Source organism: Hyperoodon ampullatus (genome assembly GCF_949752795.1).
Source record: "Hyperoodon ampullatus genome assembly, chromosome: 20".
Classification (NCBI taxonomy): Eukaryota; Metazoa; Chordata; class Mammalia; order Artiodactyla; family Ziphiidae; genus Hyperoodon; species Hyperoodon ampullatus.
Window position 1 is genome coordinate 18,175,922 of NC_136933.1, and position 22,685 is coordinate 18,198,606.

A 22,685-nucleotide genomic window follows, 5' to 3' on the forward strand; every position below is an offset into this window, starting at 1 on the left:
TGCCATAACAAAATACCATAGAAAGGGGGCCTTAAACAAGAGACATTTTTTTTCTCATTGTTCTGGAGGCTGCAAGGCTGAGACCAGGGAGTCAGCATGCATGGGGTCTGGTGAGAGCTCTCGTCCTCACTTGTAGACGGCCACCTTCTTGCTGTGTCCTCACATGGCCTCTCCTTGAATGGAATTGTTTAAAGGAATAGTGAACTTTTATAGAGCAGAAGCCCCAAGCTGAGTTGGACATCTAGAGATGCTGAGGAGGGGAAGAAGGGAAGATCATGGCCCTGCAGCAGGAAACATGCTGGTTTTCCTGCACCATGTAGATTGAAGTCCATGTGGTTCCCTGGATGAGAAGAGAGTGATGGGACATTCTTGTAAATGGTGTTCCCTCTATTTGGAGGCCTATGTGGAAAATCCTGTTTTTCCTCATTTGAAGCATGGCTATGATTGCATCTATTGAATAAACACAGGGTTAATCACTTTTTTTTTTGATCCAGAAATATATCTCCACTGGTCAGATAATCCACCCTGTCGTCAGTCTGAGAAACACTAATCAGATAGCAGATATACTTCTTAGGTAACTCAAATGAAGCATAGCTTCTCCAAAGAAAAGCTATTTGTATAACCACATAACCAGGATTTGGCTAAACGTTGCAGAAAATTGCTAATCACAGTCATGCTCAGTAGTCATTCAGCATTATTTTTTTTTTAAAAAATTAATAAGCGCAAGTAAGTATTATGTGTGTACTATGTCACCTGTAAGTAATTGCTGGATTAAAAACAATATTCACTTTATCTTTAGGTAAATAGGTGACCCTTAAAAACAACTCATGGAAATATTGGCTGGGAAAAGACAGAGAAAAATTAAATAAAAGATCAAGGTCACTGTTGATGTTCACTCCTTTCTTCCAAAATTTACGCTCATTAGATCCTCATAAACATGGCAGCAAGTGAACAATGAGGGATTAGTCATTTTCAAATTGTGCAAAAAGTGCTTCGTTTTTAAAAATAAGATTTCTCTTTCAGGCTATGCACTTTTTGTGGCTATTTTTAATCATTCTTTTCCAGGAAAGAGAAGTAAAGCCTAATAAGAAATATTTCATTGAAATGATTTATGTCTTAGTAAACTGAATATTAGTATCTAATATATAGGCACATACAAGGCAGTTTAAAAGACTATGAAATCTGTTATTGTTACTAGGCTATTAAATAACTTTATAAGCCTATATACGACTGTAAAAATCTGTGACTTCTTTCAACATACATTGTAACTTCTGAAATCAAGTAAAACATTTCTAATTAAAGAAAGGTCACATTCAGCCATGAGGACTGAAGAATTAAATATGACAATACAATATATTTTCCTTTATTTATAATGAAATCTTTGATCTCAGTGGAGGCTGGCAAAGACTGAGTGTTCAAGCTACTGTACATTTCTTTTCCAAATGCTAAAAAAAAATTAAACCCAGCAGCTTAAATATAAGCAAATAATAAAAACCGAAATAAAAATTGGCAGGAAATTTCAGTAGCACAAAAAAATAGATAAGTTTAAAAAATGTTTAGAGTAGTATCATGTTAAAGCCTCCTACATACACTAGCTTACCCACATACTATTACAGTACTAGCCCATATTTCATTGTAGAGATTAAGGATGCTTTATTTTCTGACCTGCATTAGAAAAGAAGCGAGCACATAACAATTATCTACTATCTTTAGTGTAAACTTCCTCTACCTAGTAAACCATGCCCCCTAAGGAACTTAATAGCTTTGCACAGGATTCTTGTCACAAATTTTGTCCCATTATCATTTTAATACTGAATTTTATCTTTAAATATTAATCATAAAAAGAACATAATCATTTTGAAAAAATGCTGTATCATGAGCAGCAGGGGATAAAATGGATACATTTATTCAGATATTTAAGGCTTTCTTGATAGTCTTTTATGGTTTATTCCTATAAATAAGAGTTTTTGACATTGGACAAAGAAAAATCAAAGGGATAGAAAACATCTTTCTATATAGACCTTTCCTTGGTCATTTCTTCCCCCAGCCTGAGTTCAGATTGTTGAGAAATATTCTTTAACTTATCATTTTCAGACATGCCATTATTACTTCTTTCATGCAACTAAGAACATGGAAAACAGAAGCAGTCCATGCAGAAGTCTTTTAAATCCCCCAAGAGATAGAATGCCAGAGATGGAGATGGAAGTTTGCCAGAGCTTCTCATTTGTAACACCTTCTAGGCATGTGGGTGTTGGTGTTGGCTGGCTACTGCCCCTAGGATCTCTTCCTTGTTTCTGGTTTGCCTGTCGCAGGGGTTGCTGATTGTGCTTTCATGGACGCTGAAGCTCCTCCCACCTGCAGCACATTGTCTTTTTAAATGATGTTTTTGTAGACTACAAAAAAAATGTGTGTGTGTATAAAACTTAGAGATTTGCACCATTCAGGTTTCTTTACAACTGGCAGTGCTGGACTTTGCCCAGCCTTCGGGAAAACATTCAACCCTATGCCCCTCCTATTCTTTAGAACTTTAATGTTTTTCTAAACTCTAATATGAATAAGGATCATCTGGAGAATGCACCTTGTTAAAGTCATCTAGTTAAAATGCAAATCCTTATTAAATGGTACTGGGATACAGGCCGGGCTTCTGAATTTCTAACGTGCTCCCAGGTGATGCCTATACTGCTGGTTCATGGATCACATTTTTAGTAGCAAGCCTTAGAACAGTATTCTCAAGGTGTGATCCCTGGACCAGCAGCAGTAGCATCACCTGAGAACCTGTTAGAAATGCAAATTTTCAGGTCAGGTCTCAGAACTACTGAATCAGAAATTCTGGGAAGGGGGCCCAGAAACCTGTGTTTTAATAGGTTCTCCAGATGATTCTGATGCACACTATGGTTTGAGGGCCTCTGGCTTACAGTATTATCTTTTGAAATATTTCTCCCATACCAAGTCATTATATAGAAGATGTTGAATATCATGGCAAAAACTTACTTTGCAGAGCATGAAACCAAAATACACCTCATATTCAACCACTAAGCTACCATGTGGAATAGATAAAAGTAATCTGCAGGGCTTCCCTGGTGGCACAGTGGTTAAGAATCCACCTGCCAGTGCAGGGGACACGGGTTCCATCCCTGATCCAGGAAGATCCCACATGCTGCGGAGCAACTAAGCCTGTGCGCCACAACTACTGAGCCCACATGCCACAGCTACTGAAGCCCGCGTGCCTAGAGCCCGTGCTCCCCAGCAGGAGAAGCCCCGACAATGAGAAGCCCGCGCTCCACAATGAAGGGTAGCCCCTGCTTGCCGCAACTAGAGAAAGCCTGTGCACAGCAACAAAGACCCAACAAGGCAAAAATAAAAACAAACAAATAAATAAGTTTATGAAAAAGCAATATGCAATCTTCATTTTCTCCTTGGAGAATTGATACATGAATATTTAGCTATGCTCCAATGTCATGAAAACAGATCATTATGTTCTGGAATATCTCACTCAACACAAACAGGTTGTACAGTTGACCCTTGAACAACACGGGGATTAGAGGCACCAACCCTCTGCGCAGTAGAAAATCTGCATATGACTTATAGTCAGCCCTCTGTATCTGTGGTTTTGCATCCTTGGATTCAATCCGGTGCAGATTGTGTAGCACTGTAATATTTACTATTGAAAAAAATCCATGTGTAAGTGGACCCACGCAGTTCAAACCTGTGTTTTTCAAGTCAACTGTGTAAGGTACCTAAGCAATGGAGTATTCAGAGAACACAAGAAGTGTTTTTCCATCCACTAGGGTATGATAGTAACCAAAAGACAAAAATGCCTCATGACCATCATATTGTAGAGGGGGTAGACATAAAATACATAAATTACAATAGAATATATATTACATAATTTATGTATATAATGGCATATATATGGTTGGTCCTGAGTTAGAAGCAGGTGGGTGACAAATAGGGAACTTCTCCGTCCTTGACCAAGTCCTGACTATTCTGATCCAATTGCTACAGAGGCTGTGGTATGGCTTCTTGGATGGGTTACTGCAGAGCCTGTGGTTTGGGCTCCCTGGGCAGTTGCTACAGAGTTTTCAGGTCAGAGTTCCATCATCATACATGGTCTACCCATTGTCCTCTTATATATTCAGCCTCTCACTCTGAGAGAGATGGAGAGCCATCTTAGAGTTTTGAACCCTACAATGAAGGGTTCAATGAAGAGAATTTGGTAATTTTATTTATATATTAAAATGGTCACTCTGGCTCTTATTTGGGGAATAGATGGTTGGGAGGTAAGGATGAAAGTAGGGAAACCTGCTCTAAGGGTATTAAAATAATCCAGGCAGATGTGATCCTTACTGGTATCAGAGGGTTATAGGTGGAGGGTGAGAAGCAGAATGAATTCAGAGAAAGAAGAACCAACAGGATTTCCTGAGAGACTGAACATGAGGTAATAGAAAAAGAGAGGCATCAAGAATGGCTACAGGGCTTCCCTGGTGGCGCAGTGGTTGAGAGTCTGCTTGCCGATGCAGGGGACATGGGTTCGTGCCCCGGTCCGGGAAGATCCCACATGCCACGGAGCGGCTGGGCCCGTGAGCCATGGCCGCTGAGCCTGCGCATCCGGAGCCTGTGCTCCACAAGGGGAGAGGCCACAACAGTGAGAGGCCCGCATACCGCAAAAAAAAAAAAAAAAAAGAATGACTACAAAATTTGCCTTGAATGAGTGGAAAAGATGGAAGTGTCATCAACTGAGGAGAAAGGCTGTGTGTGGAGGAGGTTAATGGTATGGAAGATATGAAGTTCAGTTTGCACGTACTCAGTTTAAGATGTTTACAAAGCATTCAAGTAAACATGGCAAGTAGGGAGTTGGATAAAAAGAGTTCAGGATAGAAGTCTAGATGGCATGTAAACTTGGGATGTGTCAGTAAAGTTATGGCTGTATTGGACTTCCAAGCGTGTGAGTGTAGACAGAGATAAGGATCAAAGACTGTGCCCCCAAGTGACCCACAATAAGAAATCGGAGTGATGAGGCAGATCTAGGAAGGAAGGCAGTAAGGTAGAGAGAAAACCACGAAATTGCAGGGGCCTGGAAGCCAAGAGGAGGAACCAACCAACCATGTCACATGCTGCTCCTTTTCCAGTTAAGTGGAGAGAACTAACCACAGGTTACAACGTGGGGATCAGAGAAGAGCAGCTTCAGTGAAGCAGAGGGGAAAAAACAGTGACTGGAGAAACTTTGAGAAAATCTGAAAGAAGAAGAATTGGACGTTGAAAGCATAAGTACCTACATTTAGGAGTTTTCCCGTCAATATGAGAGAAAGAATAGCATGTTATATGGTTAAGAAAAAACTAATAGAAAGAAATTGATTTTGCGAGAGAGATGGGAGACTCTCACCTCCTTGGGCAGGTGACAGGGCACTGGGGCCAGTGCACACTGGAGGGAGATCTCAAATGTGAGCACGGACTCTAGGGAAAGCAGCTGAATACAGATGCTGGTAAGCAGGTCAGTGTGATAGGGTGAGCTTAATTCTCCTTTGATCGCTCCTACTTTCTCAGACAAATGGGAAGCAAGATCATCAGCAGAGAATGAAGGGAGAGGCGTACTGGAGATTTGAGGAAAGAGGAAAAGGTATAAAAGAATCATTTCGAAGACTGGAAGTGTAGGCAGTCTGGGAAGAGTAGCTTGGTTGTCTTGAGCCATTAAGGACCTGTTGTTTGTGGTAATGGTATTAAGGGTAAGCAGATGGCTCTAACAAACAGCTCCCTAATCTAAGAACTAAATAAAAGCCTTTTGTTTTCCTCTATCTTATCACATTCCAGAGAGGTCAAAGAGCAGGGGGCGGGGTGGGGGAAAAGAGGTGCTTTGTTTTATGGATCTTTCTAGCTTGTGTCTTCAACCACTCCCCCTCCCCAACCCACTTCCAACTTCGAAGTCCTTCACTAAAATTTCTTCATGTATCTGGCAGAGGAGAGAAGAAAGAGGACCTGGGCAATTCCTAGGTTTTTAGGAGTCAGACCTGTAAGTGGTTTACATAACATGTGCTCACATTCCACCAGCTAGAAATCACCCCCAAATCTTCTGCTAGCTGCAAAGGAGATTAGGAGATGTGGTCAAGCTATGTGCCCGGGAGAAAAAGAAAAAGGAAACTGTGATCTGGTGAACACATAAAGTGTTGGCTGTAGACATGGATTTAGAGTGATACCAGACAGCATAGTTGTGTGTTTCTCTCCAGATACATTCATTCAGCTGCATGGTGTGAAGAATGTGCAAAGAGCTGGATTTGACCAATACTTGGGGTTTGCAGAGAAGCCCAAGAAAGTAAGTGAGGCAAGGAAGTAGAGGGTGTGAGCCACCAGGTGAATATCATTATTGACCTTTGAATTTAAGCATGAAAAGAAAGCAAGTGACAAGGTGGGGGGTGGAGGAAGTGAACACACAGCTCAATGAACTTTTTTTTTTTAAGCATATAGTTCTTCGATGATCTTGTAAAGGTTGTTAAAAGAACTATCTGGGGTAAACTATGTTTTCAAGTTTCATTGAGGGATGTCACATATGTCTAGCAAAAGCCTTCATAAAATGGCCAAACCTGTTCTCCAGTTACTGATTTCAGCAAGATTAAAAATAAAAAGAGAAAAAACAGCAATAGGTATTTGAAGAACAAAGGATTTTATGTTCTCTTTGATGATGATCCATTAAAATATTTTGCCCATGGTTTCTCATTGACTTAATTTGCATTCCTTTTATTCTCCAAAGAAATAGGACATAAGATGCAAGACTACTTTTATTGGTTTTCTTGTCAAGGTTTTGGGGACATCCAACTTAGATGAGAAGTTTTAATTGTATTGTCAGCAGGCATTAAAGTGTATCTTAAGTTGAAATGTATTTGCTGCCATGAATATAAATCTTATAAACAAATAAGTACTCAGTGTAAATTATCTGAGTTCCTTCAGCTAGAGGATTATAGAAGAAAAGTTTCCAAGGAGTCACAAACAGCAAAAGCACTTAGAGGGTGTTGTAGAAAGTAGCAACATTCAGAAGACTTTTTAATGTCTGTTTTACGATGTCTATAGAAATCAAAATCTGAAAGAAATGAGAATGTACACATTGACATAACTACTAGTGGCACAATTTTATAAAATAGTTTTTTATTCTAATATATCTATTTTTTGTTAAAGAAATAGACTCAGAGCTAGCAATAGGTAGATTTGTGACTGCTGTCATTTCCGTGAAGTACTTAGAACAGTGCCTGGACATAGATGCCTTTGTTTTATTTTAGTCCTATATTAGGAAACTATGTGCATAGTATCTGTACCTTTGGTACTTCTTTTAAAGAATTTACTCTTCAATTTTATTTAGTTTAATATAGCATTAGTTGGTTTCTCTTGCCAGAATTGAGATTAAGAACTCAATTTACTTTTTGACTGACCTGTGGTTATGTTTAGTTTTTCTGTGACAGAGTACGTGTGTGGTATTTTTGAGTTTCATGATAAAAGCATCTTTCTTTTAGACACAAGTCCACCAGAATAAATGTTTTTGTGTTACCTGACCCTCTGCAGGAACAAATTCACATTTGAACATGAGTAGCAAATTGGAGAAGTGATAAGATGCAGTTTTCAATCAACTAAGATGTTGATACCAATGCCTCATTTTTAACCACCCCCATGCAATGCATCATTAATAAATATACTTTTTAAGGCAAAAGTTAGTCGATTTTCAGGGGATTTTGATGCTGATGGACTTTAAGTGATTGAATTTATTCAAGTCCACAAATATCCATTTGCCCAGAAGCTGAATGAAAATTTTACACATGAACACCCACATAATTTGTCTTTTCTGTTAGTTTCAGTTATCTGAAGAGTTGCCTTAGTCAATTTTTCCCTGAGCAAAGCCACAATTCTAGATGACCTTTGGACTTAGAATTTCAACAGTGTTAAATACAAAGAATGGGAAATTTTGTCAGAGAAGTGATTGCACAAAAATATTCATGAATACCTAGAGATGTGCTGAAAACCCAATGGCCCAGAATTTGAATATATATTGCGTATTTACTATAAACTTAATGATAACAGTAAAGTTAGCTCTGTGCTAAGGATTACTGAGTAGGAGAGAGATATAAGACATATTGGTTACCCACAAATTATCATTTAGTTGATAAAAAAGTACATCATGAAACAAATGGTATATAAAAACACAAATTAAATGCTGCTACAATTAAAGAACTATTGCTATAAATAATGAGACAATGTGGTATACTAAAATAGTGTTAATTGAATAATAAACTGTCAATAAATGCTTTGTACATAAAAATCTCAGGAGGAAAGTGATTGTGAAACTTCAAGCAAGATATCATGCAGGAGGTGGATCTGAAGGATGGATAGAATATTAATAACTCGAGAGATAGTAGAGAGAATTCGCATGGGGGAAGGGAAGAGCAGGACCAAATCCAGAGACATAATCATGGAGGGTTCCTGGAGGTGAAGGGGAAGGGATGGTAAAAAAGTCAGCATCCTGAATCAAATGGAGTTTCTGGAGGGACTAATAAGAAATAATATTTAATAGGAAAGATTGAATCAGATTCCAGAGAGCCTTAAAAGAGGTAGGTGTGCTTTCCCTGAGCACAGTAGACCATTAGGGACTATTATAAACTTTTGAATGGAACAATAGTTTAAAAAACTTGTGTTTGAAGCTTAAGCCAATAGCAAAATATAGGAGAAATTCAAGCAGGGAAAAGGAAGGCCATAGGAAGAGCAAGTAGAACCAGTATCTGTCAGCCATCTCTGCAGGTTAATCTGTAACTATCCCCGAAGCAAACCTTAGAGTTATCTTTCTAATGTTCAGTGAAGCCCACTTCTTTTGGCATTCTGCCTTTCTTTTCCCTGTCCTTTGAACAACAGTTCAAATCCCTTGGTTCAGATAAATTGCATCTCAGCCCCTTATTAAAGAACTTGCAGACAGTATCGCTAAATGTTTTTTAAAGGTGAGCACTACAAATTATAGAATAGCAAATTTGGCATTGTTTACAGGGAAAACTCCAGAATAAATGGTCTTATAGAGTGTTTAATGTGGAAGAAGTGCTCTTTAAGTGCCAACACTGGCCCATAAATATCAAGTCATGGGACAAACCTCATTGCCTCTTCTGGCAAAGTTGTCACAATAAAGAGAAAGAGGGACTAGATATACTGAACCCAAATTTCAGTGAGGCAATTCACCCAGTGTATCTGGTGAGCTTACAACGTGAATGGCAGTTAGGAAGAATGACTGCATTTCCCCAGTTAGCCGCCATCTTTGGATAAATATAACCTGGAGGGAGGTCTGTGAGAGCTTCCATAAACTTGTCTAGTTCATGAGTCAGATTCCAAAATTATCTCAACAGATTTAGATCATGGAGAGGATTGAAGATGAGTTTTAAGAGGCATAATGGAAAGTTTCAATCCTTGATATGGGCCAACCATCACTCAAGGACAGGCTGGGAATACTCGAATAATGAGAATATCATGGAAAAGATAGCAATACATTTTATTTTAACTATTCTCCTGAGAACAAATCCTCAATTTATGTCATCTGATAACTTATAATTCTCACAGTGAATATTCAGATAATAAATTCAGAAGGGAGATATGATAGGACAAGATAGATCTGGGGAGCACCCCGGCATAGCTAGCTACTGGCAATGAGCACTGGAAGGGCTGACTCTTCTATCCCAAGGGTGATTTTCCCCAAACAGTTCACTCGTACAACTCTTTTAAGTGAAGGATTTTATCTGCATTTTAACCCCTCATGCCTGGAAAATGACATACTTATTCACACACTTGCAATTCCCACTAACTAAAAGCCCTCACAGAGTAGCTGCATGTTTTGATGCTCAGTGTGTAATTCCATGCCATTCGAATGATATATAAGGAACTTAGAACCGTAGTTTAGACTAAGTTTGTGCTTCCAGCAGAACTGGAGATTTACAGTACCTAGCAGCACCAGCTCTCTGATGTTATATATGAAAAGGAAAAATTAAATTTTTTGTTTCTGTTTTTGTTGCTCCAAAATGTTCTTCTCATTTATTTTGCTGGAGAATAAAATCTAAGAGGTGAAGACCAGAAACTGAAGTTACTAATTAGTAATTTGGAACTGTTTTATAATTTCCATATAATCTTGTTATTAACTGAAAGGAACCCTCAGTCGCTGCAGACTATCTCTTTTAAAAACTCAGTCAGGCTTTTCTCTGTTTGTTTTTTGGAAGCATGAGGTAGTGGAATAAGCACAACTGTGAAAACATTAAACAGGATTTAGGTTGTTCACGGTATTGGGTGACTGGCTCACCTACTTTCTCCACAGCATTAGCACTTTGGTTTCCACACAACCAGAGAACAAAGAAACGAAGTCTTGAAATGTACACACTCAAAGATAACAATATGATACATTTAGCAAACACATAATATGAGCAGAGTCATACACTGTATGTACTGTAGTCAGAATTTTGGGTAAGTCTTACTTATTATTGTAGATTCTTCCAGATAAAAGATACCATGATGTGTTTGAAGTATATGCTTTATAAAAATCTGAATTTACAAAATTCTTAGGCATATATCTAGAGTACAAAAGAAGACTTTTCCAATGTAAACTGCTTGGAACGCTTCTATTATTTAGAGAGAATAATAACTTCTATGTAAACACTTCTATTATTTAGAGAGAATTAACAATCAGATCTGAAATAACAGTGCAGAAATCAGGTTTCTAATCCTACAGCCAAATCCAACTGAAACTGGAAAGTTCAGCTCATTAAAGAATAAGCCACCCCACGTTATTGGTATATGAGCAGTAAATAACCAGAATCTTTCTATTACAAATCTTTTCTGTACCGTGTTATTTATTATTGTGGTTTCCATTAAGGGAGAGTATAATCTAGAACTGAATATGGTGCCCTTCTCATACTGACTCAGGATTAAGAAAAAGTAGATGTAAGAAGCAATGTTTTCTAAAGTTATAAAGTTTTGGTTCTCAAAGAATTTAAAATTATAGAGCAAGAAAAGGTTTTTGCAATCAACTAGTGTTACCCTGTGTTTTAGAAGGGGGAGAATGGGGTTCAATAGTACATGGTGGCCCTAACTCATGGCAGAGCGAAATTGAGAATTGATCTGTTGTCTCATAGAACTAAATAAACCACAGGAGCAAATGATATCTAGTTATTATTAGTGTTCAACTATTATCTGTTACATGAATCACCCCACAGTCTCCCGAGTAAAGTACTTTCCATACGTCTGTTCATACAGTGAGTGCAAGCGAACATACTTAACTCGCAGCAATGTTTTCCTAAAGAAGGTAAATCCGTCAACAAGGCATGAGGGTAAACTAAAAGGCTTCATAGGTATAATCTTTGCTCTGGGGCACTTTAAAAATCTACGGAGATGTTCACTGATTTTATTTATTTATTTATATCTTTCCTATGTAATTATCATAAGATTTCCAACACAATTTTAAGCCAATCTCTTAATTCTCCCAAGGTGTAGCATTTCCTGCCTCTCTTAAATGGAAATGAAAAATTTTAGTACCTGTTGGTGAAATGCACTTAGATTGCCATTTCTGCCGCGCTCAACTACAAGTTTGACTCTCACTATATGAACTAAAAACTTGAAACACAACTCAACCTCTTTGCAGTTTATTCACTTAAAGTTTCAAGGCTAATAGTCACTGGACTGGGAACTCAGCTTTTACCAAACAAATAGCCATGCTATTATGTTCTCTCAGGCACCCCTTGTATCTACTGCCAGAAATTATAGTCAGTACCAAGGGAGGGGAGTAAAGACAATGACCATTTCATTCATTCATTCACTCACTCTTTCATTCCACATTTATTAAGAACCTACTATGTTTAGTCTGGCAGCCAATTGCTGGGATACTCAAGCACTCATAAGACACGGTCTTTATTCTTAAGGAAATTAAGGTCCACTAGAAAAAGGAAGACATGCATACAGATATGTGCCTTGAAGTATTACAGATTCTGTGAGATACACACACATCAAGTTTACAAGGCAGAAAGAACCTCTTATGTATCATTTGCCCAACTGTTTTATTGGTAAAACCCTAGCTATTTTACCTTAAGCTCACTGTCTTTAATGTATAATGATTCTGATGAAATGATTCATAGTGATCAATTACTCAATCATTTAATAGTTTTTATTTTTAACTCTTCAGAAAAGATTGAACAGATTTAAAGAATTCTTTGCCTGGGAAAATTCACTTACAAACTTGAACACATTAAAATGAAAATGTGACCCAGTTTTAGCTGCTAAGGAAATGTCATCAGTGTGATGTTTTCCACTTCACAGTGTATTTCTAGGTCCAGGTACGTTGGCTTGTGAATGGAGCTCAGAGTCTACAGTGCATAAACATGATGCATGACTCTGATTAATTTAAACAGAGTTCATGTACCTTTTTGAAAAGTTTTAGGGATCACTTAAGCATGTAGTTCTGTAAGATTACATTTTTGGCAGCAGTGGGCATTTGGAATTTATGGAGTCACTCCAGATCACTGGGATTTTTTTGAGCACAAATAGGATTTGACCCGTCACACTTCAACCACAGTCATTCTTCAGCTTCCAAATAGTAAATACGTGACAAGTGAATACTTCTAAAATATTCTCATTGCTTTTTCAGTATGTTCTTTCCTGAAAAAGCAAACAACAAAATAAGGATCTTTTAGTTTTGTAATTGTGCACAAGACATAAATATAATGGCGCTGCTTAGAGAACACTGCTCATTTGTGTGGGGAGGGGAGGTGTGTCCTGCTGCTCTCAAGAGTAAAGGATCCCAGGTCTGGATTTTTATCTGAGCCATTTTCCCCTGCTTATAAGGTGAAGTGTTCTGTGGAAATAAGTGAAGACCACTCAAATGAAAACAGGCAGGGGCTATGTATTCAGAGATTGCCACAGCACAGAAGTCAACCACTTGCATTCGGCAGAGATTCAAAGGCAGGCAGAGCAGTGAAAAAGCTTTGTGGTGAAAAGAGGGAAGGCTTTGGGTACCCTGTGACTGAAAGCTGTTGGCCTGGGGAAGTTGGACATGGGCTAACTAGAAAGGGCACATCTTACGTGATTGGTTGAGGAACTACTTGGCTTTCTCTAGTTGGTCCTGAGTAGGAAGTAGTGGTGAAAAATAGAAAAGTCCAAGTCTTTGATCAGGTCCTGACCATTCTGGGCTGACAGCTGCAGGGCTTGTGGTCCGAGTCCTGTTGTTATTATGGCCTGGTCTGGCCGTCGTCCATTTGTCTATTCAGTCTCTCCCTTTTAATTTCTCCCCACACTTCTGACACTAGCATGCTACTGTCTCTTGTCTCTTCCTGATACAAAGGCAAATGAGGCACCCTGAATACACCCCTCTGTACGATCATAACTGAGGGAATACCACTGGGCTTTAGGGTGAACATTTGTAAAATGAGCATGAGATCTTGTGTGTAATACTGAATTCTTTAATTCTCACTTATGTAAGACTAAAAAAAATACTGTTTATGGAAGAACAGTGTTTACTTAAGACAGATTAGAAAAATATTTATCAAATTATATTCCACCAAACTCTAATGTGATACCTGATATTCACGGATATTCTATTTTTAAAAAGGAGAAGGGAATTTCCTCTACAAGAAAGCTTGAAGACCACTGAGTGCAAGTTTGAAACAGCCTGGATGGGGTGGATTGAGAGGGGCTCAGTGAATATTGCTAAGAGTTGAAGGTGGGTTTTGCTGTGTGATACTAAGACAGATGACATTTTTCTCATTGATCTCATTGATTAGTATACAGATAAAACCTTGTTTCTAGGTTAATATGAGTAAAAAAATGGCCTCTGAAAACTAGAACATGATAGGTTTCATCTTGATGAAAAGAGCTTAGGCTTGAAATTGTTGCTATGGCTTCACCACTGCAGCACTTAAAACATATTTTTTTACCCCCAGATTTTGCTAATTTGTACATTTGGTTTTAGGTTTAGTTCTTCTCTAAGCCAGACTGTCCTTCATAAGTTTTATTAGTAAACTTAATCATTTGCCTCAGGATCAGTCACACCCTGATTCTCACCCATACCTGATTTGGATAATATAGATGATGAAATTTGGGACTTTGAGCTGATGATGTTGATAAAGTTTAGATATGAGTTGATGCTGGAATGATGGAGACTTTCAGGATGCTGGAGTTGAGTAAATGTATTTTGCACATGGGAAGGACATGAATTTTGGGGGTGGGGTGGGTAGACTATTAGAGATTGAATGGTATCCCCCAAAATATATAGTTAAGTCCTAGAACCCAGTACCTCAGAATGAGACTTAATTTGGAAACCGGGTCTTTAGAGAATTAATCAAGTTTAAATGAGGTCTTTAGGGTAGGCTCTCATCCAGTGTGACTGTTGTCCTTACAGAAAAGGAGGAAATTTGGACACAGAGGCAGACAGGTACTCCAGGAAGGATGATGTGAAGAGACACAGGGAGAAGACAGCCACCTACAAGTTAAGGAGCACCCGAGGCTACTAGAAACCAGACAAGAAGCCTGGAGCAGATCCTTCCCTGGTGCCTCAGAGGGAGCAGGTCCCGGCTGTCAATTTGACTTCTGGTCCCCAGAAGTTCTGTTGTCCTAAGCCACCTAGTTTGTGATCTTTTGTTAGAGTAGCCCTCCTGGAAACGAATACAGATTTTGATACCATTTTTGGATCTACAATTCAAAATCAGTAGGTGCCCATAGACTCTTAAACCTTTTAGTTAAAGTCCTGGTTTCCTTTACCATTTCACAGAATGCTATTTGACCCTGAGCTGCTGACTAGATTTTTTTTTCCCCCAAATGCTGCTCTTGCAACTTTTCCAATTGCTGAATTATGCTACCAAGCTTTCATTTTATTAAATAGTGAACAAATGAGAACTGTATATTTTTACTTATTTCCTAGAGAACCTAAATTACACAGGCATGCATTTACCATTGCTTTGGGATCAAAAAAAGAATAAGACGTTAGCAAACAAGAAATATTTTCCTTAGAAAAATTTAGGAAAACAAAGCATAAGATACTATCTGATATCTGACTTTTCAGTTCAACTGTGATACCAGAGGCAGAAAGCTTGGCCCACTCACTTGTCACTTATTCTGTCTTGTCCTGTCCCACTCTTTCCCACTACCACTAATCCAGATTTCCTCTTGAAAACTTTGAAGACTCTTTTGCTTGACTTTGCAGGGCATATTAAAGTTTTAAGGTTTTAAAACTCTTTTAGTTGACTTCTTATGGCATATTAATATATTTACTTATATTCTCCTTCCACCATTTAAATAATCACATTTTATTTCATTTTATAGTCCCAAGTATTTACATTTTTATTGTCACATTTACTTCCACCTTTATTACTTGATTTACTAACTGTAAATAATCTATTTTTCATTCCAGTTGTAAAAGATTAATAAATTTGTATATTTATATTGACTCTCACTTTCTCTCTCTTCCCCACCCCATTTTTTATCTACACCACTTCTAGATCAAACAAGTTTATAAGATATGCATTCTGTTATGTAACTGTAATCTACATTTATTCGAATCTTAGAACTGAATTTATTTAATATTAACAATTAGCTTTTGTCATAGTTTCTCCATCCATTTCTTGATTCTGGGAGAAAGAAGGGTACACAGAAACAACTTTTTTTCTATGTTCAATAACTTAGGTCTTATTTTTTTCATTCATTTATCATTGTTTCTCTGAGTCTATGAGGAATTTTCTTGAGAAATACTTAGGAGCTATTGTTCTCTTGCCTTCTAGCATTGAATGCTGTGATGGATAAGTCTGAGGATGGCAATACAATTTTTTATTGTTAGTAACTTTGATTTTAACTGAGATTTGAAAAAGGATTATATCTTTTGTTAATTAAGTAACTTATTATGATATTTATTGAAGTCATTTTTCTCATTCACTTTTTCCTTAGGGCATAATAGGCTTTTCCAAACTGTAAATTTAAGCCTTCTTCTTTTTTTCTTTTTTTGGAGAGTTTTATTGTACTACATATTTAAATATATAGTCTTTATTATTGTCCTTATTTCTTTTTATCAGATCAATTATATATACATTGTATTTCATTTGCCTATCTTCCAAATCTATCATTTTCTTTTACCCTCTTAAATTCTTTATTAAATTCTACTTAATTTTGCTGATTCTCTCCTTTTTCCCTTCATGCTCCTTACTGTGTTCAGCAGTGTCAATTATCCTTTGGTTGCTTCCAATTTCTCCCTTAGTTCTGTGATTTTTTTTTCCTTTTCTACTTCTTTTCTGAGATCTGCCAGCCCAGCCTACATTTAATCTTTTTCTGGTGTCCTGTTATCATTTACTTGAATTACTGTTTTTACTTGGTACTTTTGCATCAGAGATATTGTTTTTAAATTCATGAGAAACATTTTATTGCAATTTTTATCTGCTCAGTAAAAACCATTTTTTTGTGAGTGTTCTTTGCCTGCCGTTTGTTTTTGCTTTTTCAACCCTCTTCTTTTTCTGTAGTATCTTGGTTGCTATCTTATTTGGGGTTCATTTTATTGTTCATCTTTGAATAAAATCAGTGTTTCTTTAGCCAAATCTTTATCAGAAGTTTGTATAAAAGAAGAGTCTAGGGTTGTGTTCCAGACTAGTGGGAATTTTAATCATGACCTGCTATTCTTTTATGTGTTACTTCTTTGCCAGTGGATAGATTTAGTCAATTCTATAGTTGTTCATGATGAAAAGTCTCTACCTCTGTCTCTTGCCTCATCAACAGACTACCTCCTGCAAATGTGGATTGTCTAAAAAAACCCATTGTTTGTGCTCTGAAAATATTTTGTTGGCCTTTGCACTCTTGTCTATTATTATAAACAAAGAATTTGGTTTAGCACCTCAGAGTGCATTACTTACCTCTGAGACTTATACACTTTCATGCATTTGTAGGTACATACAACCAGTGTGTCCTCTCTTTGATCATATAACCCCATTTAGATTATCAGCACCTGAAGCCATCTCAGATATTTCGTGGTTCAGAATTTTAGATGATTTCTATGTTAATCAAAGCCACAATTATAATGCCAAGATAGTTCAGTTTCCAGACTCAGCTGTATATAATGACCATGAACAACTTCCTTCTATCACCTCTCTTCAGATTTTTGAGTGATAAAGTCACCTCCACATTCAGACCCAAATTTTGACCCATTTACAGCTTCAGGAAGTTGACATGTCGTTCAATGGGAACCTTTACTTAAAAACAAAATTCAGGAGAGCAGAAGCAAAGAATGAAAAATGTTAGAGATTTGGTAAGAGATAAGCTCTAAGTTCAGTAGTAAAGAGCATAGAATTTTTTTTTTTTTTTTTTTTTGCAGTACGTGGGCCTCTCACTGCTGTGGCCTCTCCCGTTGCGGAGCACAGGCTCCGGACGCGCAGGCTCAGCGGCCATGGCTCACGGGCCCAGCCGCTCCGCGGCATGTGGGACCTTCCCGGACCGGGGCACGAGCCCGTGTCCCCTGCGTCGGCAGGCGGACTCTCAACCACTGCGCCACCAGAGAAGCCCGAGCATAGAAATTTGATACACAGAATTATTGAAAAATGTAATTACAGTGAAAGCAGAAGATTGTAACAAGGCACAGAAGAGGAGAAAGGTAGAAGAGGTTTCTAATTTTTAAAGTCTCGTAAGGTTATTTTTAGTTAACACTCAATAGCTTTACAATCTGGATTGAATTACAATCTGGAATTAAGAAACAGATCCAGCTCAAATAGAATCAGAATAAATGTGATAATAATTTTAGAATGTTTATCCAGAGAAAATCCCATCATGCCCATGATTTTCACTATTTGAAAGAAGCAATAATGGCTCTGTCTTTCTAAATTAATCATACATACAACTGGATGCCAATGCTAAAGTGATCATTAAAAATGTATGTAGGTCCCTGAGCTTGGTTAAGGATGTAATTAACAAGAAGTAAGTTTACTAATGCAAATACAGTGGGCATATATGGATTAGGTTGAAGAAAAAAATTCTTTTTGGTCTACTGTTTTATTGAAAGTGGTTGCTAGAAGACATTTATTTTGTGTGTTTCAAGATCCATTACTAACAGCGCTAGGAGTCCCTTTAGTACAATTAAAACCTCTGTTTATATTTTTCATTAGCTGCAGTTGTTCCCTAGTTTAATTATCACAGCCATGTAGCCAGTGTCCCACTTTATTGTTCATCTGCTCTTCAGCTGCTGTAAATCTTAAAATTGCATGGAGCTATACCTTATTATTCAAAAAATTTTAAAATCCATTTGTTTCAGTTTCTATATGTCCAGAGATATGGTTCCAAACTCAGGATTCTATAGGTTGACTAGACTGGGGATTGGATTACACATTTTAACACAATTCATTGTAGTAATTAATGGATTTACATGGAAATATGCAGTAAATAAATTTACTACCCAAGGTCCAAATCCTCCCTTTAATTCTATTTGTATGTAAATTCTGTTCATGTAAGTTTTATTCTAATATAATCAGCCAAACTGAACTAAATTTTATTACTTTTAGAAAACTGTTATACTGATTATGATGAAAAGAAATTAATCTTTACTCTGTTATGAGACAACATTGTTCTTTGGTGTGTAATGCAAATGCTTTTTCTTTACTCCATTTGGAATGAATTCTGTTTACACATAAGCCATGTACACCAAATCTAAGTGTTTTCTACCTGTGGCTTATTTTAAGGTCTTAAACATTTTCCTAATCTTTTCTTAGAAAACTGTAAAAGAGTGTGCATAGTTAAATTAAATCATTATCCCGTAGGATGGCTGTAAGCGAATTGCCACCTGAAATTTCGCTTTTCAAGAATGTTACCCCCATTCCTAACTCCTGACAGCAATGGAGCAATCATTCAACAGATGTTTCTTGAGTATGCACTGAGTGCCTAGCACTCTTCTAGGCATTGGCAATACATGTATGAACAAAACAGATAAAACTCCTGCTCTCAAGAAGCTACATCCTAACAGAGTGATTAAGCGTCAGTGTGACTTAAGTTCATCCCAATTAATTAAGAGCAGAGTGACCTTAGGCTGATTACTTATTAGTTCTGATCCTCAATCTTTTCATCTGTAAATCATTCCTAATACTTACCTCATATGGTTACTGTGAAGATTAAATACAATATTGTATACATAGATCACTTAGCCCAGTACTGTGACATAATAAAGGTTTGATACCTTTTATTATCTATATTTACTTACTTTATCTTGACAGTAACCACAAGCTTCCTGGATCAGAGGCAGGCTGATTATTTACTTATTGGTAATCCTAGCATTGGTTTCCTGTGCTCCAGTCTTCCATAGGTCAACATGATGAGGGCAGATATTGTGTGTGCAAAAGCAGGATTTGCACACAGGAGAGAAGCCCCGAAATGATCAATCTCAGAATTTATGTAGGAACTAGATGCCCTCCTAAGAGACGGAGAAAACCTGTGCTCTAGAAAGTAAACAGACCCCCTCTAGGAAGAAAAGAGGGAAAGTCCTTAAGAGATTACAACCCTTTGCAATGTAAACAAATGGCTCCAAGAGAGATAAACCTGTACCTCTCCCTAGGGGACTTAACTGTCTTGAATTTTCAGGGCTTTTGTCATTTACTTGTCCCTTTAGCCAGGTTGCCAGCAACGTGTGATCAGAAGGCCCTGACCAAGCAGAAACAAGAAAAGATTCATACTGTTTTTTGACACTGTTCATAAGCTCTAATGGCTATTCTTGTTAACATTATTAGCAGTCACTGCAGCATAGGGACATTGGTATATGTCCCAGGAGAGAGGGCTTAGGAGAAATGATCCATCCTCGGCAAAATGATGGCATTTATCCTCATGATATTTTTCTTTCCTTTCCTTTCCTTTCACTATTTCAAGTACATCATTATGTGGTTTCTCTACATACTAGGCACTCTCCTGTCCCAACCTTGTTACAGACATAAAACCATAAAACGTTAGAGTGAATTAGTTCATAGTATCCATGACCAAGGGGGATTCTGTACAAACTAGTCAAATAAATAAGTTTCTTGAAAAATGATTCTGGGTCAAATAAACCTGGAGAAAGCTAAGGCACATATCTTCACTCTTAGACAGTCACGAGACAAAACCATGCTACACGTGCTAAGTTTTTCAGGATTATTTTTTTAACTAATTATTAAAAAAACATTATGAGTGCAAGAAGCAAAACTTATAAGAATGAACGAATAGCAGTGGAGTCTCAGATTCTGAGGGGCAGTTGCGTAGAAGAGATAGGGCCTTCTCAGCACCCCTCCAAAATCACCTGACATAGGTAAACACCAACTCAACACCATATACACATACATATATATCTATCTAACTATATCTATCTATCTATATCTATCTATATCTATCTATCTATATCTATCTATCTATATATATATATATCTCACCTATTAGGTGCCAGACTTCACACTGAACATTGAGGATACCAAAATGTCTTATGAGAGACTGCTTTACCTTTGAATATCTGAGGTACTCGTAAGATCTGTCTTAAACTGTTACTCAAATCTCCCATAAACACTGCGTAAAGTCTCAGGATAATCCTCTCTTAAGCACTACTTATGTCGTTTGTGTTTAGTAAATAAATTTCTTTGTTTTATTGGGGGGGTAGAAGGGACATCTAATTTCTAGTATATCTTCTCAAATGTCCTAATCAATTTCAAGGAATCTGTAAATGTTTCATCTTCCCAATGTATTCTATTTCTAAAGGAGCAATGCTCTCTCTTTTTTTTTTTTTTCTTTTTCTTTTTCCCAACTTAGCAGAATCCTCCATGATCGGGATAAAACAGGGGAGGTGCGATGAACCCAGCTGTTGTCCGACAAAGAGCATGAGAGAGGAAGGAAGTTGGAGGAAGGCAGACCACATGTCCATAACTCAGAACTCTATCTCTTTTTCCTGCTCATTGATGCTGCTAAACTAGCAGAGATTATGGCTACATATTATTATATTGATAATCTCCATTATTTAAATGATTTCTAACTTTATAGCCTCCAGTTGTCTACTGGTCCTAGGAGAGTCATTCCTTAACTCTGTCTGTTAAGATAAGCACACCTGCCTCATCAGAAAACCTGACAACATCAACTTTAGATCAGCATCCTATGAATTTCAATAGAAGTGATATCAGCTCAGATAGTTTGAAGCCTATTTATTCTAGAATCTCATTTTACTTTAAAGCAATAACAGAGCAGTATGAATACCGAAAACCCTGAGAACTATCCCTGGAGTGATCATGAGTGGTCTTAAAGAGATATATTACCTTAAGGAGATATATTATCTTGACATTTCAAAATAACCAAAAATAAAATAAAATAAAAAATACAAGGCAAACAGCAGATCAGAATATCTAACTTAGAAAATGGAAATCAGTGCAACTAATTAAAACTCTCTTGAAATTTGAACTCGTCTAGAAGGTTAAAATGGTGCCAGTAGGGCATAGTCTTGAATTACAAGAAGAAGAAAAAGTCTGATGGTTAATTTATGAGACAATTTTACATCCCTCAGACACTGCCTTCCCGTCATCTGCGTGGTAGCTCTAATTAGATGTGCGCTAAGTATTAGGTTACCCTGCCCTTGTCCTCCTCCAGCACCAGTTACCTGGTAACCCTGGGAAAGGCACTTGAGCTCTGAAAAGTGAGGGGTTCTAAGTTAACTGAGGGTTCCACTAGCTCAGGAATTCTGCCTCTGGTAACAAGGGCTAAAGAAATCCCTGAGCTCCCCGAAATTGCATGCAAACTGAATGAATGTGCATTTGTGGGGTTTTTTTTCCCTCAGGGAGTTCCCAATTTTTATCAGATTCTCTTCTTCCCCTGCAAGGTTAATAACCACTGCAGCAGATAATCTCTAAATCTGCCTTTCTGTCTAAACTGCTTGAAGCTTCTGTGATTTTTACAGTTTCATATTTTAGTCACATTTTCTCAGGGCACAGGACGTGTTTGGAGTAAACTGGATCCCTTGAAATAACTGATCCATTTGAAGTCTTGACTTGTCATTGTTTAGTGGGAAGCAGTATTTTGTTCTGCTCTAGGAGTCTGGAAAAGTGGACACAGTAGCCATTAACCCTCTACTCTTTTCCATTTTCCTTCTTTCTCTACACGAATGCATATATTTGAACATTATAGGCCAGTGTTTCAGTTCTCATCTGAGAGAGTTACACAACTGCCTTCAGGACAAGACTCCTTTTTCATGGTGGTTCTTATAGACACAACAGTTGAAACCCTTGCATTGACATCCGACACAAGTTCACAAGCCTCAGCTTTTAAAAAGAGTGCCTCACCTAAGCATAGGAAACATCAGCAGACAGCCTGTGCACTCACAAATTTAAGCTGGGCTGGGGGGGTGGGAATGATGTAATATGTGCTTTTTTCCTCCACAGTCCACAGACCTGCTTAATTCTCAGACTGACAGGAGAAGGCCCTGACCCCTAAGAGGAACTGCTGGGGTTCCCCAGTGTAAGCCCCAGTGTAGACCAAGCGCAGAATAAGGCCCATGATTTTTGAAAGTCCGTATATCCTCATATCTCATTCTATCCCATGCATTTCAAAGAGATTTCTAGACAGGTTTGCCAGGCATTGAAGGTAGGACGGAGAAACAGGAAGAACTGTGAATCGCCGGGTTCTGGCATATATGTATGAGACAGGGGAGAAGAGAGTGTGTTTTTATATCAATTTTGCAGCAAAGA